This window comes from Scyliorhinus torazame, chromosome 1 (assembly GCF_047496885.1).
Source record: "Scyliorhinus torazame isolate Kashiwa2021f chromosome 1, sScyTor2.1, whole genome shotgun sequence".
Lineage (NCBI taxonomy): Eukaryota > Metazoa > Chordata > Chondrichthyes > Carcharhiniformes > Scyliorhinidae > Scyliorhinus > Scyliorhinus torazame.
In genome coordinates this window covers 120,131,140-120,146,528 of record NC_092707.1, presented here as the reverse complement: position 1 = coordinate 120,146,528, position 15,389 = coordinate 120,131,140, and the positions used below count along the sequence as shown (strand labels likewise).

General features: G+C 40.5%; 1 protein-coding gene across 4 annotated transcripts in view; it reads right to left on the bottom strand.

Annotated features, from left to right (window-relative positions):
* Positions 1–15,389, bottom strand: part of ahdc1 (AT hook, DNA binding motif, containing 1) — a 296,855-nt gene that overhangs the window by 102,002 nt on the left and 179,464 nt on the right. The window contains exon 1 of one of the 4 annotated variants that reach the window (XR_011940850.1): positions 9,426–9,824. The exons of the other annotated variants lie outside the window; for them this stretch is intronic. The gene's annotated coding sequence lies outside the window, so the exon portion shown is untranslated. Of the gene's footprint in view, positions 1–9,425; positions 9,825–15,389 lie in introns of those variants that run through there. 4 annotated transcript variants of the gene reach the window in all.

The window sequence follows — 15,389 nt, the reverse complement described above, 5'->3', positions numbered from 1 at the left end:
TAAATTTAAGGCGAAATGACTGCAAGCCATTCAGATTACATTACTCTCATTAATTTTTGTGTGCTTACATACACTACCCATTTTATCATATCATCAGTGATTACTGGTAAGGTTTGGTGAGATAATAGTTCTGCACAAATTCTTGGTGCATGTATGTAGTGGTTCTGACACCAAGGTAGTATATTGTCCACTGACAGCCATACTTGCTTAGTTACACTGTTATGGCATGACAGCATGCAGCTAGCAGGATCCTGGTTAAGTATCTATAGTGTGGACACATCCTGATAGATGGCTGACAGGAGGCAGGTGGATGGGGTAATGAGCATGGCGCTATTCACCAATCATCCACCTACTGAGTCTTGGCAGCTAACTCCATGACTGCATAATATCTATACCAGGTGGTGGTGGCAAGACAATGGGCGCAATCCAATAGCCATACTGCGCCTGAAAAAGAGCTCATTGCGATGCAGAGTTGCTGCTAAAAGCTGGGCGACCCCGTTCCTGGGATCTACCTGGCTTGCAATGCCTCACAAGATCCAACATGATCTCACAAGGCGTTGCGATGTAAATCCCTCCCAGTGTGGGCGAGATAATGTTTTGGCAAATCTGCATATTAGAGCGAGACAGCTGGTCTCACTCTAATATGCAGATTTGTGAGGTACATGAGGCTTTGAGATTCATCCTCTTCGCCACTGAGATCTCGGGCGAGCGCCGTACAGCACTGGTCACAACAGATTGGGACCAGACAAATTACACTGGCGGGAGTCTCCCAGGGGATCAAAGGCCCCCAGCTGCATGCCCTTTGGGAAGGATGATGCCCTGGCACTGCTGGTGTCTGGCACTACCAAGGTGCCCAGGTGGCACCTCCAGCTCTGGGCACTGCCAAGGTGCCAGGTTGGCCATACCAAGCTGGCATTTTTTGCACGAGATCGAGCCGAGGGTGTTCTTTATGGGAGTTGGGGTGGAAGAAGAGAACCGGGGACCATCCCACAGGTGTGTTCGTGCTGAGGGTATGGCGAGGATCACTTCAGGGGCTTTGGAGAACGGGATGCCATTTTAAAATAGCATCCAATTTCTCATTACACTGGGGAGTTCCAGCAAATGGAGCACCCCAGTGAACAAAACGGGGTTCTGTCTGGCTTTGGGTTCCTCGTTGAGGTCCCTTATACAACATGCCATGTGTTTCTCGGTGCTGCGAGTGGTGGGAAACATGCAGATAAACGCGCTCGCTATGGGACTTTGTTCCCACTCAGTTGAATTGAGCCCAATGTTTTCTCCATGGTTGTTTCTTGAAAATTATCTCCATGTTTTTAATGCGTCGATAGAGCGCACTTTGATTAGACAGCAACATGGACAATTCTGCCATAGGGAAAGCCCATGATGGACCATCCATTCCAAAGTCTGCTAAAGATTGGACAACATTTACAACTTAGACATTCACCTGACACTCAGGGACATGACCTCGAACGACCAACCTCTTTCTTTTTATCTGTGGCTGAATTGTCCAACCTCCACCGGGACCCTCTCTGGGTCACATGGATAGATATTCTAGATATTACTCCCTCCCAAGGACGAAGATAAGAAGTTGGAGCAGAGATTTTTTCCAGAGGTCGGGTTCATGGAGCCGGAAATTCTCTCGTCTCTGTGCACCCAACACAGGAACCAAAATCTGGATGAATATGTTTCTAATTAGTAAGAGGTGCTTCGGGCGGCACGCTGGTGCAGTAGTTAGCACTGCTGCCTTGCGGAGCCGAGGATCCAGGTTCGATCATCATAGTGTGTCTGTCTGGACTTCCGGTGGGGGCCATGGTGTGAGTGGTCGCAACACAGGGCAGCTCTTGCTCAAAGGCATAGAACAGAGCTCTTTTTTTACCAGAAAACGGGAGAAACTTCGGCTGAAAGGTGTTGGAGAAGTTCCCCCCGGGGTGTGGCATGTCTGCTGGTTACCTAACCCGGCAGAAGCTGAAAGACCTGGCCAAGGAGTTGGAAGAGACCTGTGGCGCAGCAGTTATTGCAAAGATGGTGAACGGGGAAGAGCCAGTGCAGGTTGGAAAGCCCCATATGGAACAGTTGATGACTTTCATCAGGTAAGAGTTCCATCAACAAAGGAAAGAGATGCAAGAGGACCGATCGAAGGCCATCGAAGGGGCTGTGGCACCCCTGAACTGCTCGATGGAAAGGGTCAAAAAGTGTCTGGAGGCACAGGGGTCGGAGATCCAAGAGATGGAGAAGGAGAAGCTGCCGAAGTATGCGCAACTGGAGCAGCTGCTGCTCCTGGATGTGGAAGTGGAGAGCAGGATCGGAGACATAAATGGATGGCTGGGAGAACAGAAGGGTGAGGAGGCGATGAAGAATAAGGAGGAGGAGCTGGAGGGGAGATAAATAGGTGAGTGTGGAGCGAGGCACTACGTAGGATAAATGCGACCTCCTCGTGTGCGAGGAAGAGCCTGATATAATTCAAGGTGGTACACAGGATGCATATGACTCAGGCGAGAATGAGTGGGGTCTTCCAGGAAGTGGCAGATGAGTGTGAGAAGTGTGGCTGGGGACCAGCAAACCATGCACATATGTTCTGGGGCTGTGAGCACCTGGAGAGATACTGGATGAGAGTGTTTGCGACACTAACAAAGATTGTGGGGGAGGAGGTCGGACTGGACCCTATGGTGGCGATAGTCAGGATATCAGAGAAGCCGAAGCTGATAAGAGAGGTGGAAGGCCGATGTCGTGGCCTTCACCCCTCCGATTACCCAGCGAAGGATCTTGTTGGAATGGCAGTTGGCAATGCCGCTGGGGGTAGCGGTCTGGCTAGGAGACTTATATGACTTTCTCTATCTGGAAAAGATTAAGTATGAACTGGGGGGTTCAGCAGAGGGCTTCAAGACAAGATGGAGGCTGTTTGAGGCCATGTTTGAGGAGCTGTTCGTTGTGGGGGGGGTGGGGGGGAGAATTGGGGACGCAGGGAGGATGAAAATGGGGAAACATTTGTACAAACTGTAAAATTGTGTGATGGGAGCATGTTCTCATGTTTTGTAACTGAGTAAGTTTTGAACAAAATACATCATAGTGTGTCTGGAAAACACCTTGTTCTGTATGTGCCATTATTTCAATGGACTGAGATTTAGAGTTACGTTCAAAATGTCAGTACTAATGAATTACTGAAGAGTCCATTAATAAAACTTTGAAGAGACTTCCCCCTCAACATTCGGTGTAGGTGATGACTAATGTTGTGGTATAAAACATGTGCAAATACATTAGCTCATTCAAGTGCCCATTCTTCATATGTCAGCCTTGTTGGAGCATGTCAGAAGAATATTTGGCAGCAGTATGTTTCACAGTTGAGCCTAGAATCATAGAATCCATACCATGCAGAAGGAGGCCAGTCGGCCCACTGAGTCTGCGCCTACCCTTCAAAAGAGCACCCTACCCACGCCTACTCTTCCCTATCCCCTTAACCCCACCTAAGCTTTGGATAGTAAGGGGCAATATAAATATAGCAAGGCCAATCCAGTTACCCTGAATATCTTTGGACTGTGGAAGGAAACTGGAGCACCTGGAGGAAACCCACAAATTTCTTATATAATAATTTTTATTAGTGTCACAAGTAGGCTTACATTAACACTGCAATGAAGTTAGTGTGAAAATCAGATCTTGGGGATGGGCTAAAATCTAGAATTAGAATCCCTATGACGCAGAGAGAAGCCCCTCACCCTGCCCATTTCACGCTACAAAAGAAAAATCACCAAGAAGCCTAAGTGATCTCATTCAAGGTTTCCTGAAAAGATGTAGGATCCTTCCCACAATGCCCTAGGTAATTCTGGAGCAGAGACCAATTACAAAACCGGAGTCTTGCCTGTTCTGACTGTCTAAGTACCAGAGAGCAAAACATGTTGTTACTCTTTAAGCTTATCGTGCCTTTCTATTACTTTGCAAGTACCTAATTTAGGATTGGTTGCAATTTTAAACTGCAACACCATTAGCGCATGTCTGCAAACAGCATTCTTCACTATCAATCACAATATGTGATCCTGTAAAAATTGTTTTTAACCAAATTGCTTACTCACAGCATGAGCTTTAATTTTCATCAATTCCAATGGAGGATTGGTAACGGAGACTGGCAAAGGCTCTTAAAATTGAAATATTCTTCTTCTAATTCAACTCATTTATTCATACTTTTTCTGGGGAGGGGTGGATGAAAGAATGCAGAATTATTATTAATAGTTATCAAAAAATAACTATCCTTAAACTAATCTAAAATAGAATTATAATAAACTGAGCAGCTTAGTCTTTTTACACAACATGACATTATTTTAATTCTAATCTTTCTATTGTACTGTGGACAAACTACATGGAGCACAATGTTTAAGTGACATCTGTATCCTATTAAGGCTTCAGCATTAGCAGACTGAACTAGTCCCCTTTTCTTTCCTATTCCACATTGCCTACAATAAAATACAGTCAAACATGAATAAATAATTCAGCTTGCAGCTCATACTTGCTCTGCCATATGTGCTGTTTGCCGACAGTCGTTTGCTGCAAAAATGTTGTAATGCACACCAAAAACTGCACACGCTTTCTTTTTGCTCTGGGTACAGTGGAGATTCACAGCTGAATGATCAGTTTCTGCAATCTTTATAACATTCCCCCCTACCTTAAAAAAAGGGGTAATTTCAGCAAGGATGCACAGTCGCCTTCTCCTCCCCATCCTCTCCCCCTTGCCTTCTTTCATTGACCTAACAGTAATAGCATACATGGATGCATTCATGTGTGACAATGAGTTATGATGCATTAATTTGTGTACACAGGCTTCCTTCTACACGGACTGTTCTCTCTGGCACGCTGAGACGACGATGAGCAGGATGACCCTTTCCCTTCACAGAACTTATTAAATACATTTACTTTAAACAAAAACCCCAAAAAGTTTTTTTAAATTCCAGGACAACAAGGCTTCAAAACTGAGACACAGGTATGCTAGTAAGATGCATTATAGCTGATACTGACTGTGTCTAATTGGCTCAGAATGTATGCACTAATGGCTGAGAAAGTCTCAAATTCCTATAACCGGTTTAGAGCGCTGACTGCTCCAGCAAATCATTGTCGTGACAACTCACTAATGAAAAGACTATAAAGGAAGAATCTTTAAAAAAAAAAAGATGGAAATCAACAATACACTTTCAAATATAACTCAAAAACCTCGTAAACGCCACTTAAAAAATGATTTTGAACTTCCTCAACCTGATACTAGTTCAATTACAATGTTCAATTAAGAATTTGGTAAAACTGTATGCCTTTATTTAATTGGATAAACTATATTTATGACTTCATGAGAATGGAAGTGAGAGCTTCTCTTATTGCTTGGTTGTCAAATAAAAGCCATCAGATTTGGTATTGATCAACTATCTCCTTTCTCGACCCATGTCTGTCAAATATACCAGAGGTAAAATGCTACGTAAAATACACAGTTCTCTGCTCCAACAATGTTTGGTGATCTCGATTCAGAAGAGCAAATGCCTACTGTACCAGCGTAATTGCGACACTTCCCACTCTCTGAAAAATCCTTCAAATTTGAGGCCAACATTTGAGAAGCTTTGTGTTGTGAACTGATGGGTTATAAAAAAATGGCTTGTGACCATTCAAACTCATCTCGAGAATTGGTTGTACTGGGAGTAGACAAAATCGAGGTTGCAATGTAGAATAGTGCACCAATCCACTCTGGCATTCAGACCTCATGACAGACTACCTGCATCAGAATATGGTTATGATTTAAACCATACGTGTTCAAATGGCAATGATAAACTTGAAAGCCTGTTTCATGCGCTGATGAGGAAACATAAGCTGATCAAAGCACGAGGTGTTCTATTCTTATTCTAGTATCAAACACTGAAACATTCATTATCATAGTAAAATATTAGCGCTTAGAAGCATACATAACAATGAGAATTGAAGTACAAAACACATAAAAATGCTACTTCACAAGCTGAACCGTACTTTAATTGTATTTTTGATTTTACAAATCTCAAAAAATATGGGAATATTAGGAGTGTTTCTGGACTATTACTTTAATAAGGCCAGGTTCTTCACAATATAAAATATTCCTTTAATCCACCACCGCAATCATTCAAAATGCAGCTGGAAATTCTTTGTTTATACTCAAAATGATGATAAATTATGTCGAAGGGTGAGTTTTCAATCTGTTGCAGTAACATGATGCTGCTTCCATGCCCTATTAAACATAAACATAGGAACATAGAAAATAGAAGCAGAAGGAGGTCATTCGGCCCTTTGAGTCTGCTCCGCCATTCATTATGGTCATGGCTAATCATCAAGTTCAATACCCTGACCTCGCCTTCCCCCCATATCCCTTGATCCTTTTAGCCCCAAGAACTATATCTATTTCCTTCTTAAAATGACACAACATTTTGGCTTCATCAATGCCTAATAGAATTGCAGTAAAACATCTTTATTCCTATATGCAAATCCTCTCACTATGAAGGCCAACATACTGTACCTGTGCACTTTACTTTCAGCTACTGATGCACACGGAGTATCCACCTCTCTCAATTTACACCCATTCAAATGCTACCGAAGCAGATCACCTCACATTTATCCCCATTGTACTGCATTTGCCATGCATGTGCCCACTAACCCAGCCTGTCTAAGTCCCGCTGAAGCATCTCTGCATCCTCCTCACAGCTCACCCTCCCACCAACTTTGTATCATCTGCAAATTTTGGAGATAATACATTTAGTAAAGACAAGAGCAAGCTTCTTTAACTGCAACCTTCAAAAGGTGAGGAAGATCTGGTCTCACATTCAGAGAAGAACACACAAAAGAACCTTGCACTACTTTCTGGGACTCTTTCTAAACAAGGACCAGAGCGTTGGAATTAACGCTGAGATCAGTAGAAAGAATACTTAATTAGGAATAATGTAAGAAATTATGTATATATCAAGGGTTATTAATCATTGTGTTGCAAGGCTCCCTAGTATGGCAAATGCCCAGTTTTTAAGACAACTCATTGTCATGAAATGCAATACTAAACATTAAGTGCTTTTAAAAACAGACCCAAGTATAAACAATTAAACAGATCTTAAAATTATCACTGCTAGCCATAGCAGAAATGGGTAGAATGCTGAAAATGGGCAGAATGGTGTAAATTACATAATAGTGTAAAGCAGACTTATTACAATTTTAATTTTAATGTAAAGGTCGAAAATGCCAGAGGTCTTAAACATTTTAGTGTTTAACATTAATAGTCCTCCTACAATGAGCTAATTAAAGATACAAGATACCAAACTTTGCACAAATACACAGATGCAGATCAAAGGCAACTACTAGGAGCTATAAAGTGCCGAGGACGACTGATAAAAGGCCAACCTAAATTCGCAAGGACCTTGTCCCAGTTACTTTGTTGAACATTAGGTTCTCTAGCCTTCACCCCTCACATCCCCAATCCCCTTGACCAAACATGCCAACCCATGCCCCCACTCATCCCTATGATACCGTTTGGCCACATGTCCCTACACCAATCACCCTTTGCCCTTACACCCTCCATACCAACTCATCCAGTATCCACCATAGGCATACTGTAGGAGTCATGCTAAATGAAATAAAATAACATTCTAGATACCTATTGCAGACTTTATTATATTAAAATAGTCCCATTCATGAAAGCTAATTCACTACATTTAAATCCTCTCAAGTACTTTGTTCAATATAAAACATTCATATTTAGAGCCCCACAAAGACAGATAATCTTTTAATAATTTATGAGTTGTCAATCAATCTATGAATTTACACCACCCACCATTGTGATAACGATAGGTTGTAGAAAGTAGCCAACCATTAATAATGGTATAATGATAACACTCAACATTATATCAACAAACAGCTATTGAAACCACGAGAACAGATTATTTCAAGTCTCTCAGTCACAGTTTCTTACATAATGTTCAAAGGGCCACCATTTAAATAACTCAAACAGTTTTACAAACCTTATTTATCCTTCAAGTGTATTTATGACCTCTTTAAAGATTCATAACTCCCACACTCTGGGATAAAGCCACTGCTCCAGAAAAAATGAGTTATGTTTGAACTTAGCACAGTTCAAACAGCTCTATTGAGTTTAGATTTCTCACATGAGGGAGTCACATACCATCCCAATTCCTCCCCAACCCTAGCGAAAATAAGATTCATCAGATGGGATGGGTGGGAAATTTCTTGAAATGTGTGCTGCCACCATTTTTAAAGGTTTCCGGATTCTCCAGGAATCTGCAAAAATCCAGCTCCTATTTCCGAATGTTAAACTAGAGAAATGGATGGGGGCGCAAGAGATAGCAAGTGGCTATCCTCTGAATCAACTTGAATCGTCAAACAGGTGTACATGATTATTTCTCTAAATTGACTTCAAAATACCCACATTCAAAATGTAGTTAACTCATTTTGTCTGAACTATGAGTCAAAAAACTCATCTATTTGCAAGCTTTAAAATGCCTCACTTTTAGAACAATGGAAAATACTCATTGATATAAAAGGAAGCATGGCACCACTGTAAACCATGGATTTGAAAACTGGGTTCTTGATTCTAGACAGTCCATGATCCATCAAACCTTTGTCCATCCATTTTTGGATTTTTATATTTTCCTGCATTTATTGTTTAACTATGATGTTAGTTATGTTGTTGAACATAAATAAAAGTGTTCTCTGCAATGATAGTACAGTTTCCCCTCTGCATACATGTCTATTTCTGTAAAAGGTTCAGGTAGGGTGGCTCAACCAAGTCTGTCAATATTTGCAACAGGTCCCCAAGCAAACAGTTGCAGCTGACTGCTGTAAATCACAGGAACACAAAATATAGTGTTTACAGATTTAAAAATTATATATTTACTAATATATATAAAAAAGGATATTTGTTCTTGCTGTGTAATAGATTAACAGAATTAATCTAAAATATGTAAACAATGAGGTACAAAATACATTGAATTCAACATTTCAGACTCTGGCATAAGTTCCTGTGGCATACAACAGGTTAAAACACGAACTGGATTTAAAACAAAACAATTCTTTTCATGTCTCTGTATCCATTTAATATTTTGTGATCATGAAAAATAGAGAATCATGTCAGTTTATTCATCATGAACACAATAGATTAGTTTGTTTTCTCAGTATAATTTGTATAATATACTTGTCCAGCTCAGAGACACAAAGCCCTGATGAAAAACATACTTTGAACAGAACTTTCACTGATCACAGATGTTAAGAATTATTTTTATAAATGGAGAGTCGAATACACAGCTTTTTATACTGGAGAATACTAATTTTAATGATAATTTGTAATAAGGCACAACGTATTTTGTTTCTCTTTATTAATTGCAATGTACTGCAAACTAAATGTAATTTTTTGTGATAAATGTTAACACAATAATCACCTCGCGTGCATTTAGTTTGTTACGACTGGAAGAAATCACTCAAAAAAACTAACTCGGCAATTGATGCTGGGATATTGTTCTAGTCGATATCTTTCCACATTACCGGCTCCTTCCAGAAAAGTGACTTCACATCACAGTATCGTTGTCCAATAAAGCACCTCACAATGTTTCACTCCATTTATAGATCCAAAGTGTGTGTTGTAACAGCCACAAGGCTGTGATCCAACCAGATCGGCAACCGCAGAGTTTAAACTGAAGTGAAGTTTTCTAAAAAGACGCACATTGTTAAAAGCTGATGGTGCTATGGATAAAACGTCTGCAGCAGCACGAACTTGCCCGAGCAGCCAAGAGGCTTGGTAGCATGCTGTTCCAGGAACACAGCCTACTCGAAAACTCCCTAATGTTGCGACCCATTATCATTGAAAACATGTGTTCCATAAGGATCCTTGGCCATTTCAAAAGAAGTCAGAGAAATATGCATAAAGCAATTTATAGGACATCAAGTCACAGAGCTGCAGCACAGTGAAAGAGTTTAACAACTCTTTTTGTTTCAGTTTGTAGAACATATTGTAAAGTGTGACTGCTATATCACTGTTCAAAAAAAATTCTATAGCAAACAAGTCAGGAGGCTCAGTAAAGACAAAACTGTGCATCCTATATAATGGTAATATATAGGCCTTCAAAAGCAACAAGATCAAACATGAACAATGCAAATTAGAATCAAAGACATTTCTTACACCTAACAACAATCACAGAGCATTTCAGACACCAAGTCACAGATTGGCCGGGTGGTTAACAGTGAGTTTGAGCATCTTGGGTTACAGGAAAAAAGACAGGATGGTCAAATGGGCAGATGAGTGTCAGATTGAATTTAACCCTGAAAAGTGTGAGGTGATACAATTTGGAAGGAGTAATTTAACAAGGAAATATACTATGAAAGGTCTGACGCTGGGAAGTTCCGGAGAACAAAGGGACCTTGGCCTGTTTGCCCATTGATCTCTGACGGCAGAAGGGCAGGTTAATAGGTTGGTGAAAAAGACATATGGGACACTTGCTTTTATCAATCAGGGCATAGATTACAAAAGCAGGGAGGTCATGATGGAGCTTTAGAGAGACCACAGCTGGAATACTGTGTGCAATTCTGGTCGCCACATTATAGGAAGGATGTAATTGCACTGGAGGGGGTGCAGAGAAGATTCACCAGAATGTTGCCTGGGATGGGACATTTAGGTTATAAAGAGAGGTTGGATAGGCTTGGATTGTTTTCTCTGGAGCAGAGAAGACTGAGAGGTGACTTGATTGTGGTATACAAGATTATGAGGGGCATGGACAGAGTGCAGCTGTTCCCCTTAGTTGAAGGATCAGTTACGAGGGGACACAAGTTCAAAGTGAGGGGTGGGAGGTTTAGGGGGGAATTTGAGGAAAAACTTTTACCCAGAGAGTGGTGACTGGCTGGAATGCACTGCCTGCAAGGGTGGTAGAGGCAGGATGTCTCACATCCTTTAAAAGTACCTGGATGAGGGCAGCACAGTGGCGCAGTGGTTAGCACTGCTGCCTCATGGCGCCGAGGTCCCAGGTTCGATCCGGGCCCTGGGTCACTAACAGTGTGGAGTTTGCACATTCTCCCCATGGTTTGCGTGGGTTTTGCCCCCACACCCCAAAGATGTGTATGGTAGGTGGATTGGCCACACTAAATTGCCCCTTAATTGGAAAAAAATGAATTGGGCACTCTAAATTATAAAACAAAAGTACCTGGATGAGTACTTGGTACGCCATAACATTCACAGCTATGGGCCAAAAGATGGTAAATGGGACTGGGTGAGCAGGACAGGGCCTTTCATGCATCGGTGCAGACGCAACGGGCTGAAGGGCCTCTTCTACACTGTAATATTCTGTGATTCATAAGAACGGAAGAAATAGGAGTGTGAATGGGCCTTTCAGGCCCTCGACCTTGCTCCGTTCCTCAATTAGATCATCATTGATCTCATTCGCACAATCAACCCACTTTCCTGCCTGCCTCCATAACCCTCAACTCTATTGTAGGTCAAAAATCTGTCTATATGTCATCCTTGAATATATTCAATGATCCAACTCCACTGCAGTAGAGGATTCTAAAGATTAACAATCCTCTGAGGAATTTCTCCTGATCCCTGTCCTAAACGGGAGAATCCTTATTCTGAAACTGTGCTTCCTACTTCTAGGTTCCCCTATGTTTAAGGCGAGGAGAAAAAAAACAGGAAATTCCTTCTTAAAAAAAAGTCACTAATATTAAATGCTATATTGAAGAACATCAGATTCTGGCACATTTGATGTGAAATAATTGAATATGTTTATTCTGCTTACAGAAACTTAAATGTAGTTAATTATGATTTCACCTTCACTTGCGGAGTTATTAGAAAGTTATTGCATGTTGGAAAAATGGGGTTTAGGAATGCTGCTTATAATCACAAAATTAGTCAGTTAGATGACACAATACTCCACTCAAATGTTGCCACCGCAACCAAAGGAATTTCAGCTTGTCGCAATGAGAAGCGCTCTTGTTTATGGGTCAGATGGTAATGAGCTCCAGTTGACAGGTCATGAACTCCTGTGCAGCGTGCAGGAAATGTTTCACTGGGAGATGCCATCTCATCCAAATGCAACATTGCAATGAATTCCTGCCGTGGTGCTTCAGGTGGGTGTTCATGATCACTATTCAAAGAGCAAGGATTTCTCTTGCTGACATGGTCAACTTCGCTTCCTCAAGAAATATAACCAAACCGATCAACTGGTTAGTTACTTCATTAATGTTACTGGGGTCAATTGACAATGCAAAAATGACTGCCATTTCTATCTATAAAATAGGTCACTCTAATGCTCAGTTACTCATTGTTGTTAAGGTCTGCATGAATTTTATAGGATAAGGAGTTATACAAATATATTATTTATCTCTAACTGGTAATCTGCGTACACTGAGTTCAGCCTGCAGAATAAGATCTTTTTTTCAACAAAAGAAGTGAACGGTTTAGATTTAGGCGTAATGATTAGTGGAGCAGATAAAATGGAAACTTGCAAATTGTTCGAAATTAATCAGCACTATAGAATAAAAGGAGTAGATTTCAAAATAAGTGTAATTAACTAAATGAAAGTTGAGAAGGATATTGTACTTGTAAGGGGTTACCAGCTTGTACAGAAACTGCAGGATCTGTCATGTGACAAAAGATAAATCAATAGATTTTTATGATTGGTGCTCAGTACTGAGGGTATCAGAACAGATAACCTGATAAAAAATGGTCCCATTGAGTTCAGATAAAACACTGGGCACAAGTTGCAGAAATTTCATTGACTATAATTGTTCCCAGTTTTACGGTATAGTAAATACATCTTCTGAATCAACAGCTTAAATACAAAATAATGATTGCAGATCAGATTCATTGTTATTTGGCAGGTAATTTACTCAACTGCATTTAAAAAAAGAAAACACTTGCATTTACAGATCTGGATCATCCAATCACGTGATTTATTTTCCTAGCTTGTGTTCCACATTTGTCATGGAATGGTGCTGCATTTTGAAGTTAAGCATTTATGTCAGCACCCTGTGAATTTTTATTTACCAATTGCATCATTATTGAAAGGAAAAATCCTGAACTACACTAGAATTTAGGAACTTCACTCATAGCCATTTCAAAATCTTGACTGTGCCTGTTGATCAATCACTGCAAAGATGCGACAGAAACCTTCTGTAAAAAATATCTGATGCTTCCACAAGCTTGTAGGCAGAGAGCTGTACAGCGCACAGCAGGCAGTGAAACCACCCTGCTGATATTCAGATAATCTTGTGTAATTGCTGAATACACAATGCATTTTGGGCCCCTATTCTGTGTTCACAATTTCATGCCAACAGGTTTCAGCACAAGCTAGAAAGAGATCACAAATAAAAGAGGGCTCATAGAATCCTTTGTTAAAAGCTTGAGATGTTTCGGCAACTTGTAAACGGATTCCATTCAGTGGACTGTCAGGAGATATTATCAGGCGAGGGCAGTTGCTGCACCCTCCGTTGAAAAGCTTGATCATTTTCAAATTCCCAAATGCTTTTAAACTATGTGTCTCATTTCTCTTAATTTCAAAATACTCCTGACTAAACATATGCATTTAGCACATATTTAAACATTTCATAGATATTAGCGTGAAGTACGAGCAGGAAAAAGTGCTTTTTTTAACCATTTTTCCACTTTTATCCACCCCTGTAGAAACTGGAAGCAACGTGTTATTTTAACCCTGACATTGGAGTGACCACTCCATGACAACCTCAAACCATTGCACAAATATAGTCACGTGGTTGCTTTTTATGCTGTTTATTTTTGTTTATTTGTGGATTACTCATAAGAGTTGATCATTATTTTTGAAGGTAAAAAAACCCCAATTGTTACAACATTGTTCATTCATTTTGGGGAGGGCATGGTTCAGGATCCAAGCAGTGCAGTAAATGTGGCATAGTCTTCCAGGGTGGCTCCTTACTCTTGTATCATATGCCACTCAAGTTAATCTGGTACGACAGTTTGCATTTTTTTTTAATGTTCAAATTGTGCTGATAAAATAGCAACTTCTTCAGAGTGGTATTACAACTTTGGAGGGATGGTTACAAAGGAATGTTTCTTAAAACAGTTGCCAATCATAATGTTTTTAATATTTGTTTCACAAAATTCTTGCATCCAGTACTAAAATGGCACATTGTAGAAGCATGCATTAAAAGTATGTGGTAGATATCTTACAATGTTGGATTATTAGTCTGACATGAGACCAAATTGTTTCTTTGTAATTATTTGTTTATTAAAAGGTACACTGATTCATAATCATTAGGTTTTTATGAATTTGTGTGACTATCATAAGACATTCATTCATATATATCCATGTGTAGGGACCAAAATAATGATGATTCTGGTGTCAAACCGAGGACAGAGATTCTGGACACGAACTGACCTGAATAGTTCACGAATAAAGCAAGCTTACAATCTTCGGCAACTTCGTACAGTTTCTATGGAAAGTGAGTGGATCCAGAGGGCAAATGGGATTCTGAAGATATTTTACATATTACACACACACCCAAATTATTTCCACAACTCCAATTATACATTCACATAAAATACACATAGGGGAATTGAATAGGCTGCTGCTGAATCTGGCATCATTTAAGCCACATATGGAGTGATGTATATAGGTTTGTACACAGTTCTCCTGAGAGTGTACTGGAGTCACAGAGCAATGCAAAGTAAATGTGCTGGGATGATTCAGAAGATAAACTTATCACGAGATGTTTGCAAAGTGAGTGCTGCATTTGGAGGAATAAAGATGTTTGGTGGGCTGGTAACAAGTGGACATAATTTATTGTAGAAATAAAAAAATAAATGATTTTCACATAAACTGGGAAAGGATTCATGGAACATAAACCAGATAGTTTTCTGGGGTAATATGATTTAAAACTGACAAGGGAAGAGACCAGATTAGAGTTAGTGACGAGTGATGAACTAGAATTAGTTAATAATCGGACGGTAAGGGAACAGCTTACTAATAATGACCATGTGATTGAATTTGAGATTGTATTCGATAGTGAGGAGAGCGCCAAAGGTTTGAAATTCAAAGGAGCTGGTTTAGCACAGTGGGCTAAACAGCTGGCTTGTCAATGCAGAACAAAGCCAGCAGCGCGGGTTCAATTCCCGTACCGGTCTCCCCAGAATGTGGCGACTAGGGGCTTTGCACAGTAACTTCATTGAAGCCTACTTGTGACAATAAACTATTATTATTTAAGATGTGGAGATGCCGGCGTTGGACTGGGGTGAGCACAGTACTAAGTCTTACAACACCAGGTTAAAGTCCAACAGGTTTTTTTCGATGTCACTAGCTTTCGGAGCGCTGCTCCTTCCTCAGGTGAAGGAATTCTTCACCTGAGGAAGGAGCAGCGCTCCGAAAGCTAGTGACATCGAAACA